Consider the following 19643-nt stretch of genomic DNA (forward strand, 5'->3'; position numbering starts at 1 on the left):
CAAAGTAAACAATATGCAGCCTCTGAAAATACATGGAGTATCCGAGAAAAGATGCCTGAATGAAGTTTACTAAAACCTAGTCATGGTTAAATTAACATTCATGGGAACTTGTGCTGGTAGTAGCAAAATATAGCAATACAGGACTCTTCGATAAAAATCAGGTCATCTGAAACGCTCAAGACTTTTAAATGTACATGCTAATGTGCACAACACCACAACTCATATGGTGAGAGCAGCCTTTCTGATGAAAGCAGACCTTTTAAATGCATCTGAAGTAATGTTTAGCAGTAGGCTAACAGCAGGAAATTCTACTATCCCTATTTCAAAGTAGGCAGACACTAACCACCAGAGACAGAATTATACAACTAAGACGCACCAAGAAAACATGCCACAAAACACACAAAATGCCCTGTAAGCTCTTCAAAACAATTTACTTATAGTTGTGGGTTCCTCACCACTGCTACTACCAAGGCTCGGGTATCTAATGACACAAAACATTTTTAATATGCCTCACAGCTACTGCACTTATGCTATTAGAGACTAGCAAAGTTTAAAACAAATATCTAGTTGTTCAAGATAATTTTACATCACAGTTATGGGTTTTCCTACCATACTAAGAGCAAGGGATCCAGTAAATCATAACATTCCAATATAACTCATACCTACTATAACCACACTCACTGGAAACAGTAAGCAAAACTGAAATATTCTAGCTGATGTTCATACAGAACCAGTACCAGGCAGGGCAAGAAAGGGACCACTAACCCCCAGGGTGAAATGGCTAGAGCTTAAACAACTCCACCAGGTAAACAAGCTAAAAGACATGCCCAGCATCTTGTAGTTTAACCCGATTTACCACACAGTTGTTTTTTCCCCATCACTGCTACCAAAACATATTTGATGAATCAAAACATTAACGTAGCTCACAACTCCTACTTACAATTAAGCAAACAACCAAAAAAGCTATTCTAGATTATTTACCTCACAGTTATGGCAAACACTGCTACTACAAACAGCCAGACAGCCAGTGAATCAAAACACTGCTAACAACTACTGTAACCATGTTCACTGAAATCAGTAAGCAACATTTTACAATCATCCCAAGTGCTATGTATATAGGAACATCAATTGGGTTGGACAAGCAGGAAGCCACTAGCCACATGGGAAAATGGACATAACTTAAAAGAGCTCCATCACAAAATCAAGCTGCAAAACATGGACAGTGACCCTGTACCTCTTACTTCACTGTTGTGGGTTTTCCCATCACTACCACCACCAACAGCCAGGGATCGAACAGTTAAAACACTCCAATATGCCTCACGGCTACTGCTGATACACTCATACTAAAAGATAAGTAAAGCTTACAGCAAAAGCTCACTCCAGGTGCTGTTGACACAAGAGCAGCATATTAACGGTGTTATGAAGGGAGTCTATAAGCACTCTCACACACCTTTCCTGCCAAAGGCTGTGGGTTCTATTCCTACACCAGAGAGATGGATTGCTTGACTCTGCAGTGCAGCATTAGAGGGGTGCTGCATTCCTGAGCATGTCATCATTTAGATGAGACCTTAAACAGTGGTCCCCATCTACCTGGGTTGGTTATAGCTCAAGTTATGTTCAAGACCTTAGAGCACCTATCGAAAACAGTAAGGGAAGTTCCCTGACACCCTGGCCAAACCTCCCCAAGTAGTACAAATTCCACCTCAGATCCCCCCTGAAAAGAGGCTAATAGCCTAATGGGACTAACCCAGTTAAAGGTTAAATAAAATAAAATAAATCCTCAAGGAAAAATGCAAGTCACTTCAAGACCAGGAAAACAAGCTATAAAACAAACCATGTCCTTTAGCTCTTCAAAATCTATCACATTTAAATCCTCCACCTTTGCTACTACCAAGAACCAGGTATCTAAGTGAATCAAAAGACTCTAATAGGCCTCACAGCTACTGAAGCTGCACTCACTGAAACTAGTAAGAAATACTTAAACCAAATGCCCCATGATTCTTCGAGATGACTTATCTCACAGTTATAGGGCTATTCTATCACTGCTGACACTGCAAAGAACCACAGGTCCAATGAAGCAAAATACTCTAATATGCCTCACAGCTACTGCACCCACATTCATGCAAACCAGTAAGCAAAGCAACCAGCAGGTAGCTTGGCAGCCTACTGTGCCTCTGAAATGGTCTCAACTGCTCCTTGGTCTCCCTTCTAATTTCCTTCTTTTCTTTTTTGTGTTACTAACAGGGTGCCTGCAATGTCCATTACATATGCATGTCTCATCATCTCTCTTACTGTCGGTGCACATTATAGCGCTACTCTAATACCATATTCATCCTGACTAGTTTTGTTCATTTATTCATTACAGTTTCTGATAAGTAATGTTAAAGCTAAAAAGTCATTTTCAGTGGAATCCCAGGGAGAAAAGTTACATATATAGGCACAATTGTCTAAACAAAATTTACTACCAAGAAAACTGTTTGGTTAAATCACTGCTGCAGTAGCCTAAGGTATGTGGGTTATATCCTGCCAAGGATACAACAGCTGGCCAGTCTTCCAAAGCCTTGGGCTCCCTCCATCTATGTCCAGGTTGCTGGGAGCACAAAGCTCCAAGTGGAAAAAAATTCAGTCTGGGTGCCGGAAGTTTCAAAACTTTCTTGCCAACTGTAAAGTGGAGGCTACAGTCCCGTTAACAAAACCTTACTGTAGATCAATATGCATGTATAACTTTAAGAAGCTTTGTAGGGGCTTGCACAGGTGTATAAATACTGAGCACATGCAAGCCTGACTGCCATTTTGTAGTTAGCTGTTGAGATGTAAGCATGTACGTCTGTGTAGTCTTGTCAGTTAATCAGTTTGTTTATATTTTGCACTGCTGCTATCCATCCTGATTTGTTTCTTTGTAATAAAGCATGTAAACGAACTACTAATGAGAAACAAGACAAGAGACATGGTGTCAGAATGGGATCCAGAAATCCAGATTCCGGACAGAGAAGGCACTCAAGTTAAAGGAGGAGGAATATAGAGGAGTGGATCATCCCCACTGCATGTTTAATTCACAAAAACATGTCAGAAACTCATTTCAGGTATCAAAGCTTACCTAAATGTTTTCTTATTCACAAAATTCAAAATGAAGCACTCAGAACGCTCTAAATGAATTTCTAAGTAAATGAAATGTCTGAAACTGTGGCATATTGATAAAAATATTCGAACTACAGAAAATTTTTGAAAGTCTGAATCGCATAAAATGAATAAAATAAGGAAAATACTGCATTTTTTTCGAAGTAGCTCAAAGCATGTACCTCTTCGCATTACTTAAAGCTATTCAAGATATCCAAAGTATAGAGAGAGTTCACGATTGTGCAGTATTACAGTACAGTTAATTCTCAAAAACAGCCATTTCAAAGCATATTTTGCAAAGTACAGTATTTCAAAGAATTTATAGTGTATTTGAATGTTATTACAAGTACTGGTTGCATGTGCCTGTTCGTACATAATTACAATGGCCATTTTCTTTGTGTGTTTGAGCATACTTTGTTGGCATGGCTGATGGATTTCGAAAACCAGCTCCACTTGTCTTTGATGATAATATTGCAGAGAACTGGAGAGTGTTTGAGCAAGACTATGATAATTTTCATGCAAGCTGCATTTCCTGATGAAGATGACCATGCTTAATTTAGCTGGTTCACAAGCCAAAGAAAGGGAGTGTTCATTTGTGCATGCACCTGTTTTATTTGCAGGAGAAGGGGAAAATCATCACACAGTGGTACCGCCTGAGTCATGGGAAGACCCAGAATATTTAAAACATACATTTAGAGAAACGTGCAACAACCCAGCCACTGGGGATGCACAAGCCAGTGCATTTCTTTGTGCCGGTCCCAAGCCCGGATAAATGGGGAGGGTTGCGTCAGGAAGAGCATCCAATGTAAAATTGTGCCATATCACACATGCAGAAAACTGTACAGAAACTCATACCGGATCAGTCGAGGCCCAGGTTAATAACGACCGCCACCAGTACTGTTGGCCAACAGGGTGCTGGTGGAAATTGGGCTACAGTTGGCCGAAGGAGGAGAAGAGGGGGAAGGCATGCCTGAAGACAGGTAAGGGCTAGGACTGTGATAGTGAGGGTCGGAACTTTGAATGTTGGCAGCAAGACTGGTATAGGGAGGGAGGTAGCCGATATGATGAACCGTAGGACGGTTGGTATATTGTGTGTGCAAGAGACCAGATGGAAGGGGAGCAAGGCTAGGTGTATCGGAGGCGGTTTCAAATTGTTTTATCATGGTGTGAATGGGAGGAGAAATGGCATAGGCATTATCCTGAAGGAAGAGTATGCTAAGAGTGTTTTGGAGGTGAAAAGAGTGTCGGATAGAGTGATGTTTATGAAGCTGGAAATTGATGGTGTAATGATGAATGTTGTTAGTGCATATGCTCCACAAGTTGGGTGTGCGATGGATGAGAAAGAAAAATTTTGGAGTGAGTTGGATGAGGTGGTGATGACTGTACCAAAGGGTGAGAGACTGGTGATTGGAGCAGATTTCAATGGGCATGTTGGTGAAGGGAACAGAGGGGATGAGTAAGTAATGGGTAGGTATGGTGTTAAGCAAAGGAATGCAGAAGGTCAGATGGTAGTGGATTTTGCAAAAAGGATGGACATGGCTGTGATGAATATGTATTTTAACAAGAGGGAGGAGCATAGGGTGACATATAAGAGTGGAGGAAGATGCACACAGGTGATTATATCTTATGTAGAAGGGCCAATCTGAAGGAGATTGGAGACTGTAAAGTGGTGGCAGGGGAAAGTGTAGTTAGGCAGCATAGGATGGTGGTTTGTAGGATGACATTGGTGATCAAGAAGAGGAGGATGAGTGTGAGGGCAGCACCAAGGATCAAATGGTGGAAATTGAAAAAGGGTAATTGTGAAGTGATGTTCAGGGAAGAGTTAAGACAGGCACTGGGTGGCAGTGAAGAATTACCGAATAGCTGGGTAACTACAGCAGAGCTAGTAAGAGAGATGGCTAGAAGGGTGCTTGGTGTGACATCAGGAAGGAGGACAAGGAGACCTGGTGGTGGAATGAAGAAGTACAGGAGAGTATACAGAGAAAGAGGTTGGCGAAGTAGAAGTGGGATTGTCAAAGAGATGAAGAAAGTAGACAAGAGTAAAAGGAGATGACGTGCATGGCAAAGAGAGAGGTGGCGAAGGCTAAGGATAAGGCGTATGAAGAGTTGTATAAAAGGTTGGACACGAAGGAGGGAAAAAAGGACCTGTACCAATTGGCTAGACAGAGGGACCGAGCTAGTAAAGATGTGCAGAAGGTACGGGTGATAAAGGATAATGAGGGAACGTACTCACAAGCGAGGAGTGTGTGTTGAGCAGATGGAAAGAGTACTTTGAGTGGTTGATGAATGAAGAGAATGAGAGGGAGAGAAGGTTGGATGATGTGCGGACAGTGAATCATGAAGTGCAGTGGATTAGCTAGGAGGAAGTAAGGATAGCTATGAAAAGGATGAAGAACGGAAAGGCTGTTGGTCCAGATGACATACCTGTGGAAGCATGGAGGTGTTTAGGTGAAATGGCAGTGGAGTTTTTGACTAGATTGTTTAATGAAATCTTGGAAAGTGAGAGGATGCCTGAGGAATGGAGAAAAAGTGTTTTGGTACCGATTTTTAAGAATAAGGGTGATGTGCAGAGCTGTAGTAACTACAGAGGGATTAACTGATCAGTCACAGCATGAAATTATGGGAAATAGTAGTGGAAACTAGGTTAAGAAGGGAGGTGATGATTAGTGATCAGCAGTATGGTTTCATGCCAGGAGAGCACTACAGATGCGATGTTTGCTCTGAGAGTGTTGATGGAGAAGTACAGAGAAGGTCAGAAGGAGTTGCATTGTGTCTTTGTGGATTTAGAGAAAGCATATGACAGGGTGCCTAGAGAGGAGTTGTGGTATTGTATGAGGAAGTCGGGAGTGTCAGAGAAATATGCAAGAGTGGCACAAGATATGTGCGAGGGTAGTGTGACAGCGGTGAGGTCTGCGGTGGGAGTGACGGACGCGTTTAAGGTGGAGGTGGGATTACATCAAGGATCAGCTCTGAGCCCTTTCTTATTTGCAATGGTGATGGACAGATTGACAGATGAGATCAGACAGGAGTCCCCGTGGACTATGATGTTTGCAGATGACTTTGTGATCTGTAGTGAGAGTAGGGAACAGATGGAGATGACCGTGGAGTGGCGGAGATATGCTCTAGAGAGAAGAGGAATGAAGGTCAGCAGGACTAAGACAGAATATATGTGTGTGAATGAGAGGAAGGATAGAGGAATGGTGAGGATGCAGGGAGTAGAGGTGGCGAAGGTGAATGAGTTTAAGTACTTGGGATCAACAGTTCAGGGTAATGGCGAGTGTGGAAGAGAGGTGAAGTAGAGAGTACAGGCAGGATGGAGTGGGTGGAGAAGAGTGTCAGGAGTAATTTGTGACAGACGAGTACCAGTAAGAGTGAAAGGGAAGGTCAACAAGAGGGTAGTGAGACCAGTTATGTTATAAGGGTTGGAGACAGTGGCATTGACAAAAAGGCAGGAGTCAGAGCTTGACGTGGCCGAGTTGAAGATGTTAAGATTTGCACTGGGTGTGATGAGGATGGACAGGATTAGGAATAAGTATATTAGAGGGTCAGCCCAGGTTGGAAGGTTTGGAGACAAAGTCAGAGGGGCAAGATTACGTTGGTTTGGACATGTGCTGAGGAGGGATGCAGAGTATATTGGGAAAAAGATGCTAAGGATGAAGCTGCCAGGTAACAGGAAAAGAGGAAGGCCTAAGATAAGGTTTATGGATGTGGTGAGAGAGGATATGCAGATGGTTGGTGTGACAGAGCAAGATGCAGAGGACAGGAGAGAATGGAAACAGTTGATCTGCTGTGGCGACCCCTAACGGGAGCAGCCGAAAGAAGAAGAGAAATGTGTAACCCCCAAACAAATATTACAATGTAAAGGCATTTATTTTACACAAGAGATCAAAAGCTTAGGGAAACTTTTGCAGCATATATAACGGACTTGAGAAACAAAACTAAAATGTGCAGATTTGGTGATTTAAGGGACAAGTTGATAAAAGACAGACTAGTGTGCGGTATTAAAGATGATGCTGTGAGAAAGATTTTGCTTCGTGACAGTAATTTAACTTTGAATAAGGCCAATGAAATTTGTCAAATATACAAGCTCACAGAAAAACACACAGATATGCTTACAAATGAGAATTGCATGCTTCCAGTATCTTCTAGAACTTATGTTGATAGTATGCAGCATGTGGTTAAAAGAAACAGGGTCAAACACATGACAGCAACTGTAAACCCCATAACACTCTCTGGGAAACCCTGTAGCTTTCTAGGAAGTTCCAAGGCACACACTATAAATCACACAGTCTAGTGAGTCAGCTAACTCAAAGCATGTACTTTTACCCAGTTTCATGGTCAACTGTCGTAACTGTGGTGCAAATAATCATGAACCCAAAAGAGAAAATTGCTTAACTTTTGGTCAACAATGCCTCAAATGCAACAAGTGGAATAATTTCAAAAGGTTTTGTAAATCACATAGGGGATATTTTGTTATTAAAAGAGAACATTTAAAGAGACGGGTTGATCAATTAGAAAACTGTGACCCTACTTTTTATGTTGATGGTGTGTCTGCTTAATGAAACAGTCAATGCAGTAGACTTATAGGCAAATAATTACACATTTTGTACTGTTTGGATAAATGGAAGAACAGGTTCAAAGTGCAAAGTTATGACAGCAGAAACATTTGCTACAGTATGTGCTGGTGAGAAGCTTGATTTGGCAAAGTTTGCAAAGCTTGTTGCTTATGGTGGTGAAGAAATTTAAACTGAAGTTTCAGCAGTGCTTTCATGTTACTCTGCTGGCAACAGCTGTGACTTGCAATTTTGTGTGGGCAAAAGACACATACAGTCATTATTAGGCCTCGGAGATGGTTTGAAAATAGGACTATTTTCATTTAATAATGAAGTGCACCATGTAAGCTTGAAAGACCACTGTTCGAATTTTGCCCAGTCTATTTTATCTACCTATGCTGATTCTTCCTGAAGACAAACTAGGCAAACTACCAGTTGTGTACTCCATGAAACTAGACCCTGAAGCCAGTCCAGTTGTCAGGCCAGCTCAGAAAGTTTCAGTAGCTATGCAGAACAGAGTCAAGGCTGAGCTACATAGAATGGTGCAGCAAGGCGTAATTTGTCCAGTTGAAGAACCTACTAAGTGTGTATCCTCCATGGTCATTGCTCATAAGAAAACCTTAGATGATATCAGAATATGTATTGATCCATGAGATTTGAACAAAGCAATGAAAAGACCTCATCATCCAATGCATACAGTCAAAGAAGTCACTCTCTTATGCCAAATGGCACTGTTTTTTTTTCTGTTTTGGATGCAAAGAGTTAACTTTAGCAAATTTTGCTTGACTGAAAATCTTCGTTGCTAACCACTTTCAGTGCTCCGTTTAGCAGATACAGATTTTTGAGAATTACATTTGGGATAAATTCTGCCAGTGAAGTCTTCCAGCGTACAACGGAGCAAATTTTTTCTGGGTATCCGTGTGCTATTATAGTAGAGGATATTCTAGTAGGAGGTAATGGTGAAGCTGAGCATGACAGAAACCTCAAGAAAGTTATGGAAAGAGCAAGTTAAGTGAATCTTAAGCTGAATCCTCAGAAGTTCAGGCTACGAGAAATTGCTTACGTTTGTCATTTACTTACCAGTTCAGGCTTACGACCAGATCCTTCCAAGCAAACAGCAATTCTCAAGATGCCAAATGTTCAAGCCTTACAATGTTTTCTTGGCATGGTTAATTACCTAGGCAAATTCATTCCAGACTTGGAGCCAATTTTCAGCACAGATTATAAAGCTGACACACAAAGATATATTGTGGTCATGGTTAGAACACCAAAGAGCTTTTGATGTTCTGGAACAGGGGACTGCCAGTCCACCAACTCTTGGATACTACAATGTTCACAAACTGGCTACTCTTTCTTGTGATGCTTCAAAATTTGGTCTTGATGCAGTTATTCTTCAAGAGGGTAGACCACTAGCCTATGCATCCAGAACTCTAACCCAAACTGAAATGCAGTATGCACAGACAGAGAAATAACTTTTGGCAATTGTGTTTGCATGTTCTAAGTTCTATGATTATATTTATGGTAGACCTATCCAGGTTGAAACAGGTCACCAACCTCTAGTCACTATTCTGAGAAAACCTATGCATATAGCTCATCATGTTGAAACTGCAAAAAATAAATTCAATCTCGTCTACACAAAAGGCAAACTTCTTTATCTTGCTGTACATTACAACAGAACAGCATGAGAATGAGAAACTTGTTTGTGAAGTCAAGGAAGTCAGAAATATTTCTTCCACGTGTCTTGATGAACTTAGAAGTCATACACCACCTCAGATAAAGTTCTTCAGAAGCTCAACCACTTTATCAGTCAAGGATGGCCTTCAAAGCAACCTTGCTTACCAGTAGACATACAACCATATTTTCCTTGCAGAGATGAGATTTTGTTTGACAATGCTATCATGAAAGGTCCAAAAGTGATTGTTCCAAAGTCCTTGCAAGAAGAGTATATCACTGTATTACATCATGGCCATCCAGGAATTGATTCTACCAAAAGAAGGGCGTGAGGACTAGTATTCTGGCCTTCTATGTCACAGAATAGAGAGAGTACTTTCATCTTGTTCTGTATGTAATAGTACTCACATCAACAGAAAGAACCACTTCAGCTAAACCAGATTCCTGAACTTCCTTGGTTGACAGCAGCTACAGACATTTTTAAATGCAATGGTCAACATTACTTGGTGTTAGTAGACTCTTATTCAAATTGGTTTGAGACTGACCTACTTCCTAATCTAGCATCCAGTACTGTCATTGTAGAAATTTAAATACTACACTATTCTGGTAGTCTGTACCATTACTCAATGAAAACAATGAGACAGTTCATCTGATATGACATTCTTTACTCTGCATACGAAGTAGACATCTAGTATAACAATGAAAGATGTACACAAATAACAAAGCCGTACTTCAGCTTACAGCACCAAATCTGTAAGAATCAAAGTCTCTCATACAAAAGAAGTCCCAGTCTTTACAGTGTCTTTTCTGCCTGCCTGCATCAGCGGTTTAGAGAATTTGCCAGAATACTAAGTCTTTCCTTTGAAGCTGGTTTGCTAACAGTTTGTTTTTCATATCTCAAACATTCTGTTCCTGAAAAATAACTCCTCGGCTTTGCTCTTATCTTGCACGTCCTGTTGATGAAACACAGCTGCATACAAGAGTTCATCTTGAACTGCTTGTAGATAGAGAATTTCAAAAACTGCATAGTTTATAAAAGATAAAATATTTTACTTCTGACTTCTAATAACAATGAATGCCAAGCTATATGTTTTTGCCAAGAGTTCAAACTAAGTGCACTCTGTACTACACTGAAAAGCAGAATATTTATTTTACATTTTCAGAAAAATATACTGAAACCATTTTTAACCTGTTCGTTACAGTGAAAGCAGAATATTTCAACTCTCACAGTCATTGCTAACTTAAAGCGTCATTTTGCAGTCCATGCTATCCCAAAGTTATTTCTGACAATGGTACACATTTTACAAGCCAGCAGCTCACAAGATTTGCTGGACTTTACTGATGTCATGACTAGCCCTGAGTACCCACAGTCAAATGCAGAACATGCAGTTCAAAGTGCGAAAAAATTATTAGAGAAGCAGAAACGAGACAACAGTGATGTTTTCTTGAATTTCTTGAATCTCAGAAATGCTCCTTGTGACAAAACATCTTGGTTCACCTGCACAGAGACTTCTGTCGAGACAAACCAGAACCACACTACCAATTAGTAGTTCATTATTGGTTCCATGTGTCAAGAACAACAGGTCTGTTAAAGAAATGCATATCCCAGAAGTTCTATTTTAATAAGACCAGCAAACCACTCAATCCATTCCAAGAAAGGGAGACAGTGAGGATGCAGATATCCAAAGGTTTTGATCGGCTTGGTGTCGTGAAAAGTGCATGTCCAGAGGCGAAATCATACATTGTGGAATTGCAAGGAACAGAATTTAGGTGGAATTGGAAACATTTGGTCCCAGTATCTCAGCTTGAATTGCAGCATCATACCTGCGAGAAAGACTCTATATCTCAGAGTGAGTTATCCAGCGTTCGAGTTCCAGAGGATGTTCCAGTAAATATCCCCGTTTCTGAGAAGAATCCTGAAACTCCTGAAGCAAGTTGCTCACTGATGACTGTCCCTGTTGCTAAACCCAGTTCTGATTGCTATATCACTAGAACAGGTCATATTTCCAGACCATGTTCCAGATACACAGAACCTTGGACACGAATGTTGTGTTTATTTCTTATTGTCTGCACAATTGCTTGTTTCTTTTCAAATTACATTATACTGTGGGCAATTCATTAAAGAGGGAGGATGTAGATCAATATGTATGCACACCTTTAAGAAGCTTTCTAGGGTCCGGCAGAAATGTATAAATACTGAGCACGTGTGAGCCTGACTGCTGTTTTGTAGTTAGCTGTAAAGAAGTAAGCATGTATGTCTGTGTAGTCCATCAGTTAAACCAGTTCATTTATATTTTGTACTGCTGCTATCCATCCTGATGTGTTTCTTTGTAATAAAGCATGTAAACAAACTACCCCGCCTGTACATCTTTAATGGAAACAAGACTAGGGATTACTTACCCTCACATAAACAGACACAACAAGGAGGATGAAGGGAACAGGTAGCTACTGCGCAATGATTTAACCCAACATCTACTGTCATGGTAGGTTTATCTGCACAACTTCACTATGTTCATTCACAAATCACTGCTGCAGTAGCCTAAGCTCTACAGGTAGAATACAGAATATAGATATTGGGAGAAGGAGGGTCCAGGAACCTCTGGAATGCTTGTTTTACACCTGAAAAAGTAAATCAAATTTGTAGTGCTATGTAAAGATACATAGAGGACTAATTAGCTGCCTCTAGAATGCTTCTAGAGTCCACACCTTTCCAAAAATCCATAAAATAAATCAAGGCTTGAGTAGAATGCGCCTTGAAGCTGCCTGAAGTGTTTTATGGTGGGAATATCAAAAGGAAATAGCAAAGGACAACCATCTGAAAACAGTCTGCTTTGACACAGGTAGCCCTTTTTTCTTGCCTTCACAGGAAATAAAGTTTTTCTGAAAGGTTTAGTTCTGTCAAGGTAAAACCTGGTCTGCCAATATACGTCCAGAGTCTGAAGAATCCTTTCTTCCCAGTTATTATGTTCTGGAAAGAATACAGGGAGGTGTACGGTTTGGCTTAATGTAAACTCTAAAAACACTTCAGTATAAATGAGGGATTTATTATCAAAGAAACCCTGTCTTTATGGAGTACCGACTAGTGTTAACCCACCATGAGAGCTAACAGCTCAGACACTCTTCCTGCAGATGTTAGAGCAATGAAAAGTGCTTTCCAAGTGATATACTGTCAATACAGTCTGATGAGCTAGTCCAAAATGAGGTAAAGGTAAAGTTCACATTCCAAAACAAAGTAAATATCGAAAGTATGCATACACCTAGAAAACAGATGGCACCTATGTAAAACCACTTTGAAAAAAATCTTGATCAAAGACTGATGAACGGGGAGGATCCTATTGGGAGACATGCTAAAATGGCAGAGAGATTAACCGTGACAGAGTAATATGAAAGGACAGAGGACAAGAACTTACACAAACATTGCAAAACTAGTGGTACAGAAACCCTGAATGATTTCTGTTTTTAGTGGTGCATCAACTAGCAAACCTTTTCCACTTACCAATGTAGGATTTGCTAGTAGTAGGATTCTTTGCCTCCTTTAACATCAGATGAGCACCCTCAGAAAAAAAGGTGTACAAGGTACTAAAGTTAAATCACTCAGGTAGTCAGTTTTAGTTGTATGAGATTGGAGTGTATTAAGTGCCCCTGTGTTGTGTGAGTATTTCGACTGAGTGAGGAATCTTGTGGTAATTGCCCTTGGACAATTCCATAAGAAATGTTGCCTGGGCTAAACACACTTTTCCCCAACAAAAAACAGAGTCTCCCACAAAATAAGCATGTGTTTTTCAGAAAAAGGGCTTTAAAATAAGCACAAACAGCCTTCTTCTTCTTTCGGCTTTTCCCGGTTAGGGGTCGCCAGAGCGGAACTCCGGTCCGCTAATGATTGGCAGTAGATTTTCACGGTGCCGAGGTGCCAGCTCGACGCCCAACCTTCAACGAAGGCACGCCCATTCTCTGCATGTCTTTCGAATGCCACTCTACCACGGGGAGGACATGCAGACTCCACACAGAAGGCACTCTAGCTGAGAAAGTACAGTTTTGTACCTACCATAAATGTAGATGTTCGAGTGCTAATACAGCTGCAGTCATAACAGATGGGTTTTCCTGCCGTCAGGCAGGTCCTCGGTCGGCCGAATTCCAAAGTCTAGGTCCGGCGTCGGATGTCGTCGCTTCTTCCCTGATGTCAGTGCGACAGGGGTATAAAAGAACCAGCCAACTCCATTTTCTTCAGTTTTTCTTGCCCCAGATGTCAGGTGCCCCCAGAAGGAAGGCAATACATAAATTTATGCAATAATGCAATGCAATATAATCAAAAAACAGTAGTTGCAAGCAAATACACCATAAAAGAATATCCCAATCAGGTTGTATGAGGAGGTGTTAGCCATTAGGCCTGTCCCAAGAGGGGAAGGAGGGAGGGAAACCTGGAATGCAGCTGTATTAGCACTCGAACATCTACATTTATGGTAGGTACAAAACTGTACTATGTTCATCGTGCATACAGCTGCAGTCATAACAGATGGGTAGAATCCCAAAGCTAAAAAAGGGGTGGTAGGCATTAGGTGGAACTAGGAGGAGCCAGGATGCCCTGCAAGACTGCAGTGGCAAAGCCTGCTCTAGATTTGGAGAATAATGGTAGGTGATAGTGCTTGGAGAAAGTATGTACAGAACTCCAAGTGGCTGCTTCCAAAATATCTTTGGTAGGAACCCCCCTGAGGAAAGCTGCAGAGGTAGCTGTGGCCCTTGTGGAGTGAGATCTGATGCCTGCAGGTACAGTTTTACCATGAAAAGAGTAACAAAAGTGTATGCAGTGGCCTATCCATTTTGAGATTGTCTGTTTGGAAATAGGCTTCCATTGAGCTCCTATAGCATAGGACACAAAGAGTTGCTCTGATTTTCTGAAAGGCTTTGTTCTGTCCAAATAATAACGTAACTGTCTGTGAATGTCCAAGGAATGTAGTAGTCTCTTCCCTTTGTTTTGAGGATTAGGGTAAAAGGTAGGTAAGTGGATAGCCTGATTCAAGGCTACCCTGGATACTACCTTTGGCATAAAGGAAGGATTGGTTCGTAAGGAAACTCTGTCCTGATGGAAAATGATGAAAGGTTGCACAGCCATGAGGGCTTGTAGTTCCGAAACCCTGCGAGCTGAGGTGATAGCCAGAAGGAAGGCTGTTTTCCAGGACAAATATTGCAGTTCTGCTGAAGCAGCTGGCTCAAAAGGAGGCAAGGTCAGTTTTTCTAGAATGAAATTGAGGTCCCAAGCAGGTACTGGTTGTTTCCTTGGGGGTTTTATATTCTTAGCCCCTCTGAGGAACTGTCTTAAGAGGGGGTGAAAGAATAAAGGAGGATCAGTGTTGTATTCTGCAGAAATGGCTGAGGCATGGATTTTGATGGAGGAGAAAGAAAGTCCACTGCTTAGCATCTCAGCTAGGTACTGTAATATTTGAGGTAAATTCAGTATTCCAGGATTCTGACTCTTTTTCTGATTCCAGGCACAAAACAGTTTCCATTTTGCGGAGTAGGCTTTTCTAGTAGAAGGCCTTCTGGCCTCCAAAATGACATCCTGCACCTCCTTGGAAAGTAGGGTCTGTTGTGAATTTAAGGAATCTTCCATGCGGCTAGATTGAGTGCTTTCAGCTGACTGTGAAGAGTTTTGAAGTTGTGCTGAGTCAGTAGAAGAGGCATTAGAGGCAGGATCCATGGTGGGGAATGCGTCAGGCTCCTCAGGAGTGGGTACCAGTGTTGTCTTGGCCAGTCTGGAGCAATGAGAATCATCTTTGGTCTGTCTGCTCTGGTTTTTAATAGAACTTTGGGCAGCAGAGGAAGAGGTGGAAAGGCATAATCTGTCATTGTTGTCCAACTGAAGGAGAGTGCGTCCACTTTCCAGGCCTGTGGATGAAAGGTCCTTGAGCAGAATTTTGTCAATTGGTGATTCCTGTGGGTGGCAAAGAGATCTATGTCTGGCCTTCCCCATGCTTGAATTATCTTTGCAAAAACTTGAGGATGCAACTTCCATTCGTGTGGATCTGTCATGTTTCTGCTTAGGTTGTCTGCCAGCGTGTTTTCCTTGCCTGGCAGGTACTGTGCTTGAAGTTCGATTTGTAATTCCAGAGCCATGTTCCAAAGAGACATGGCTAGCCTGCATAGGGGATATGAATTGGTTCCTCCCGGTTTGTTTATGTACCACATCACTGTGGTGTTGTCTGTCCTTATCAATAGCTGGCCTGGATGCAGTAGGTCTTTGAAAGCCATAATAGCATTTATTACTGCTAGCATTTCCTTTCGATTGATGTGTAGGTGCTTTTCTTTTTGGGACCATTTGCCCTGAATGCACCGATCTGTCATGTGCGCCCCCCAGGCATAGTCCGAGGCATCTGTTGTGATGACTTGATTTGCTTGAGGCTTGCAGAATGGGAGACCTGTGTTTCTTTGGCATGCTTGAGCCCACCACAGAAATTCCTTTTGAAGACATGGAATCAGTGGTATAATTGTTTCCAAACTGTGGCTGTGTTGAGACCATAGGTTTTTTAGGTACCATTGAAGTTTCCTCATATGCAGCTTTGCACATTGGATTAGCAAGATGCAAGATGCCATGAATCCCAGAGCCTGCAGGATTTTCCTTGCAGTTAGCCTGGTGAAGGTTGCCAGTTTTCTGAAGTAGTGAGTTAGTTGCCCTTGTTTCTCTGGCGTGAGGTAGGCCATCTGGGTATTTGTATTCAAGCTGGCACCCAGGAAAATTATTGTTTGAGAGGGTATTAGCCTTGATTTCTTTTTGTTGACTGTGCATCCCAAAGAATTCAACAACATTATTACAAACGCCAGATGTTTCAGAAGTATGTGCTTGCTGTCCGCTTGGATCAGGCAGTCATCCAAATATGGGTATATTTGTATCCCTTGAAGTCTGCAGTAGGCAATTACTGATGCCAGGCATTTCGTGAACACTCTGGGCACAGTAGATAAGCCAAAGGGCAATGCAGAGAATTGATAATGGGTTGAACCTGCAAGAAATCTGAGGTATCTTCTGCAATCTTGTCTGATTGGGACATGCAGGTATGCCTCCTTGAGGTCCAATGTTACCAGCCAAGACTCCTTGCCCAGCATGGGAAGAAGCTGCTGTAATGTGAGCATCTTGAATTTTGGCACAAGTAAAAATGTGTTTAGGATGGATAGGTCCAAAATAGGTCTCCAATCTTTGCCCTTCCTTGGTACCAGGAATAGTCTGGAATAAAAACCTTGACCCTGTTCTTGTGCAGGTACCTCTTGAATAGCTTTCATGTCCATGAGATCTGAAATTTGTTTTTGTGCCTCTGCCCTTTGATTGTGTGGCAGGTTTGGCATGCCTCTCATTTTTGGAAGGGTGTGAAAGTGGAATCTGTAGCCTCTGTCTATAATGTCCAGGATCCATTTGTCTTTTCTGACAATATGCCAATTTTTCGAAAATAATGCCAGTTTTCTGCCTAAAGGTGCTGCCATTTGAGCCTTGCTTGGCATGCAAAGGGGAAAGTCATTGGTTCTGCTTTCTGAATGGCTGTGAACTATCCTCACCACCTCTTTGTGTAGGTGCTTGCCATTGTCTGCCTCTAAATGATCCTTGAGATTGCCCTCTACCCCTAGGGCGCCTGTATCTACCTCTTTGGGGTCTGTCCATGGCTGGAAAGGACCAATTTTTTGAAGGCCAATTTCTACTGAAACGTGGAGGTTGTACCTGTAGGAAATCTTTCACTGTTTGCATTGATTTTGCCTTTTCCTCCATTTTCTTTAATACCTCCTCAGCTTTAACACCAAACAATACATCTTTTTGAAGGGGTGCATCTAGTAATTTAGCTTTGACATGATCTGGTAAGGTTTGCTCTTTGAGCCAAGCATGTCTACGTATGACTGATCCTGTAACAACAGCTCTACATGAGGCCTCTAAAGCATCAAAGCCACATTGCAAGGTATGTTTACCCACTTGCTCTGCACTATGTAACAAATCCTGCAACTCCTTCAAGTCTGGTTGTTCAGGTTGTGACATTTTGCTTTTCAACTGTGATAACAGAAACTGTTGGTACTTTAACATATGGAACTGACAGTTTAATGCCCTCATGGTTAAGGTGGCCGAGGTGTATACCTTTTCCCCCCACCTTTCTAAAGCTCTGGAGTCTCTCTCTGAAGGTAATGGATTTTTAGCAGTGGAGGCCTTAATTCCCTTGGGACCCTGTGAAATAGTTTCTGGGTCAGCCGCATGGCTTTTGTATAGGAATTGGTGTGAATCAGGAACCCGGTAATACCGGTCAGGTTTGACTGGAGCTGGAGGGAAGGAATCTGGGTTAAGGCTGGCCTCCGAATACACATCATCTAGTATGTCTAAGACAGGAGGTATAGCCAGAGGCCTGTGCTGAGGGAGCAAGAGGAAATCCCTAAGCCTTTTCTTGGAATCTGAGTACTCTTGGCCTTCCCAGTGGAAGTGTTCCCTCAAGGTATGTAAGGTTTCCCCAAAAGAGTAATCCTCAGGGGGGGAGACAGAGGGAATGGACTCCTCTGCATCAGAATCTTCAAAAGGGGAGTATGAATGTTCCTGGTCTTCAGAATGTTCTGAAGTAATGGAGGCCTGGTCCGAGGAAGGGTATTCTTCCTCCACTCTGGGCCTTTTGTCCGAGGGGGGGGTGAGAACCCCTGATAAGAGTAATCAAATCCTCAGCCATTTTGAGCATCTGCTTTTTAGGCATGGGGCCTTGAGAGGGGCCCTGTGGAGCTTGTCTTTTAGTATGCATGGCTGCTTTAGACTTAGTGAAAGCCTTGATGGAAAATGAAGAAGAAGGCCTGAAGACACCTTGAGAGGTGGCAGGCCTGTCTAAACTCTGACTTTCTCCGCCAAGAGTGGCTTCGGTATCTGTAGTCAAGGTGTGGGCCGAAGAGCCTGTGACCTCGGGCACAGAAGACACCGCCAATGAAGTGTCATCGGTAGTCAGGGGCTGCGTAGGCGCCTCGCTGAGAACCGGAGCACCTGTAGTCAGCTTTAGCGTGGTGTCGGTAGAAGTCGCGGACCTCGTATGTCGGTCCTTATCTTTGCGTCTTTTACTCAAAACTGGAGTCGGAGTATCCGACGACATAATGTAATTAAACTTTTTGCTAAAATAGTGTTGGGCGAACACCGCCCGACGCTTAATAGTGCGTCTGTTGAATGTAGCACAAAAAAGACAGGCCGAGACGTCGTGGTCTGGGCCTAAGCAAGGAATGCAGAGGGAATGAAAATCCTTATGCGGTATTTGTTTCCCACATGAAATGCAATTAACATTGTCTGACATCGGTCTGAGGCAAGAAAAGTTTCCCCAACGGGGTACTTAGCTTTCAAGAAGACTTCGGTTGCAAAATATTCGTAATCTCAGGAGCTGGCCGACCGGCACTTGCGAACTGCTTCTGCTTCGGGCACCGCACGGCAAGAAAGACTGAAGAAAATGGCGTTGGCTGGTTCTTTTATACCCCTGTCGCACTGACGTCAGGGAAGAAGCGACGACATCCGACGCCGGACCTAGACTTTGGAATTCGGCCGACCGAGGACCCACCTGACGGCAGGAAAACCCATCCGTTATGACTGCAGCTGTATGCACGATGAACATCTGAACGGGAGAACCTCTTGCTGTGAGGCAGCAATGCTACCGCTGCACCACCCAGGCAGAAAATACGCACAAACAGTAAAAGTTAAAAATAAAAGGCAAACAGTCTGTCAGACCATCCAGTCCGAAGACAGTCCAGTAAAATCCATGTCACCACACCATGAAATAGCACTAGGAACCACAAAACAAAAACATCAACCACTGGAAACAGGATAAAAAGAACTCCACAAAATGTTTTATTCAAGAATTAAGCACTTTCATCATATTTTACTCAATATCTTCTTCAGAATCCATTATCTTTCTACAAATTAACAACATATTTATACTTTACATATTTAAGTGTAATAAAACAATTATACAATGAATTAATTAATCCACAATTAACCATCCTCTATTCTCAATCTAAAAACATTCACATCCTAGCATACGGTCATTAAAAAAACACATATACATTATTCACGTCTCCTTTCACAATTTATAGAATTTTAAACGTAATACACGGGCAACAAATATATAGTCATTCAGACATAAGGAAATGTGGCAACTGAAATTAAATGCTAATGTCTTCCCAGGTCTGAATGACTATATATAGCTACTGCCAGTGTATTGCGTTTAAAATCCTATAAATTGTGAAAGGAGAAGTGAATAATATACAAGTTCTTTATTGTTTTTTAATGACAATATGCTAGGATGTGAATGTTTTTAGATTGAG

General features: G+C 42.0%; 1 protein-coding gene across 1 annotated transcript in view; it reads right to left on the reverse strand.

The window, feature by feature from the left end:
* BTBD7 (BTB domain containing 7) overlaps positions 1–19643 on the reverse strand; it is a 1417647-nt gene that overhangs the window by 983663 nt on the left and 414341 nt on the right. The window lies entirely within an intron of this gene.

The sequence above is a fragment of the Protopterus annectens genome, chromosome 6.part0 (assembly GCF_019279795.1).
Source record: "Protopterus annectens isolate FY-2018-M chromosome 6.part0, PAN1.0, whole genome shotgun sequence".
In the NCBI taxonomy this organism is placed as follows: Eukaryota; Metazoa; Chordata; order Ceratodontiformes; family Protopteridae; genus Protopterus; species Protopterus annectens.